This window comes from Echinococcus granulosus (genome assembly GCF_000524195.1).
Source record: "Echinococcus granulosus chromosome Unknown EG_S00205, whole genome shotgun sequence".
Taxonomy (NCBI): Eukaryota; Metazoa; Platyhelminthes; class Cestoda; order Cyclophyllidea; family Taeniidae; genus Echinococcus; species Echinococcus granulosus.
The window spans coordinates 23,264-26,291 of NW_020170585.1; positions in this window are offsets into that span (position 1 = coordinate 23,264).

Here is a 3,028-nt window from a genome sequence, read left to right on the forward strand (position 1 = left end):
CGGGTGGCATACAAGGGACCGCGTGGTCTTCGCACGTGGCCAAACGGGCACTATCCCCACCAAATGCCACCTCCATGACCAGTGTTTGCGTTTGAGTGAAACAGCTCGGAGCACAGATTATTACTAGTAGTGTATTTTAACGCATTGCAATGTAATGATGAGGTAGACCTGGCACTTACTTATGCGTATTATTGGACCTCAGAAGTGCATTAGCGTTGCCTTTTTTGCAGAAGACAGTTTCCCACTTGAACATCACTGTTACCTAATGCACGCAGAGGTAGGCAGGTGAGCGGGATTAGGTCGTCGTACTGAAACAGGAGACACTGAATGTATGTGAGGATTCAGTTGGCTATTTGTGAGCGTTTTTTTGTTTTACTGCAGCCGGTTTACCCTACTGATGGTTCAAAGCCAGAGATGGAGTTGTACCGTAGACATATTGAGCTGGCAAGGGAGTATTTCAGACTTAGCGAGGAGATAAAACGCTTGAATAAGCTGTGGGACGATAGGGTGACGCAAATTGTCTCGGAGAAGGGCATTAAGCCCTGGCAGGTTGACTAGTGCAAGGAACGCATCAGGGAGTACTGCGACCTCTACGTCATTATGGTACGTCTTCCTTGTCAAATGACGTTTCAATCCACTTTACCCGTTGTCAACAGGCACTCATTTTCTTTCAGTCGCGTCGGGTACAAAGGCGTAGACGCTAAGGACACTGAAATTTTATTGAAACTAACATCTACGTAAAGCTGCCAATAACCGCATCAACACTTCTCATTCATCCGCTACCTTTTTAATCCTTTTCCCTCCCTGAAGCCATGTCTTGTGATAAGTCTACTGTTATCGGTGCTAGTAGCTTATTTCTTAACATTTGCTCTCCTACCATAGACTAAAGTTGGGTTCGAGTAAACATTGTGGTGATTGATTTGGGCAGTACAGCGTCCAGGAAGCCATTTTGGACTTGGGGCCCCCTAAATTGCAGTAGTTGATGCAAACTACCGTCGAGAAAAACTAATATGGTTAGTTGCAGAGCGTGCCGATTGTATAGGTTTCAAGATTTCTGTGCCAACATCAAAAAGGGACAATCAATTCAGTCGTTCGCTTCAATGCGAATCTTAAAATGTTTTTTCTTGAAAATTAAACCTTTAAACGTGACGTATTTAGGCGAAGCAATGATTATTTTAACCGGTAAAAAGGGAGCAACCCTCACACGTTTGCTACAAACAGACAAATCAGCTGGCCGATTAGGTGTGCCTTTGTGATGGGTCGGAGGACTAGTACGCGCAAGCCCCACCCAAGGCAAAGGTGATTGAGCCACTGCCGAAGCAATTCAGTTGCCCTTTTTGTAACCGCGAGGGCCTTTGTAAAGTGCAATTGCATGCTGCTTGCTCATTTTGACGTGACTGTTTCAGCAATAGGGAAAAGAGGACTGGTTACGTGAAGTGTGGAATATGCCTGGAGGACTACCAGGCGTCTGTGAATGCACTCAGCTAGGGGATTGACGTGTACAGTGACTGGATTGACGAATGCGAACTTGTATAAAGTGCAAATATTAGTGCGTTTGAGTACTTCACGATCATCTCTTCTTGCCTTGATTGCTGTCGAGGCCAGGGGGGCACTGACAGACACGGATTGTGTCCCCCGCCGACTTTGGCGCTGCCAAAAATTTATGCGGTCTCAGAAATAAGCCATTCTAATTCAGATTTCGAATTGTTTGGAACTTCTTTTGCTGCATTCTAATGAGTGCGTCGAACGAGTGTCACATCAGGAGTTACCACTTTCAGTGTGCTCAGTTCTCTTCTCTTGTGGTCCCTTTCGTGGGATTCTGACACTAATGGAAGGTTGCCTGCTTCGTGCCTCTTACCCCGATGAGGTGGACGCATAATCATCGACTTGACCCGTCTTCTCACGCCAAAAATGTGTTTTGAACGGTAGTCTCACTGACTGTAAGGCGGGCTTAAATATGGTTAGCAGCCTTCTGTGCCCTTTTCAAACAAATCAATGCAATGGGTATTCAAAGTGTCTTTAGTGTATTTACATTAGCATCTGATCGGAAAGGTGTCGAAGGAATTCCGTAACTCGTTCGTTTCTTGTCATTTCAAGAATCTCCCTTGTGTTGGAGGCACTCACCTCAGGCTGGTTGATGCACCCTAAAGGAACAAAAGAGTGATTGCACTTTACATTACCGCCTTTTGGACGTACAAAGGGAGGGAGGGGGTCTTCCTTCGCCTCACTCACGCAACAAGTTGTCCTTTTGGACTGAGAACAATTGGAGAACTGGAGATTGGCCAGGGCCTCAAGTAGGTCAAAATTCCAGGGAGAACGTGGCGATGCCATGCAGCGAGTTGAAAGTGTATGACAGCGCGAGATTTCCATCGCAGCGAAGGGACTCGATAATCTGAAGACCTGTGGTAATCAGTGCACCCCTGATGGATCCAGATTGACAGAAGACTATCGCTTCGCCAATGCAGCTTAGTGATCTGCAGCACTGAATCATCACCGCAAGTGTCTACCAAGAAAGGAAAAGGACAGGAATAAATGAATGCTTAAGGTGCCTTGTGGTACCTGGCAGATGCACGCCTTTGCCATAATCCCCGGTTTTTCAGCCTCAACTTCTTTGCCTTTTTTCGCATTGTTGTAAGCAACACTTCACGCCCAAAATTAAACTGGTCCCGATACTAGCCCTAGTGTGGATCTTAAGGTCAGAGTAAAACACTAATAACCCTTGTGAATTTGTTTCTTTTACTCTGTATGCCTCGAACTTAGACTTCGGAGGAAGAGAGTTGCAGTTTTCGTGCATAAAACCTGAATTTGAAGGCCTCCAGTCCTGGACGGGAGTGGCACGTAAAGCTGATCGGCAGTAGTAAGACGAATAGCGCACAGTCTGTTATCTCACAGACTAGCACATTTGTCAGTGACGACCTCGATCCTGGTAATTTTTGGGCCATAAGAGTCACCCCTGCACAACCCGTCGTTCTGGATGGACACGTTAGCTCTCATCTCACTACGTTACATACGAACCCAGTAGTCCTAA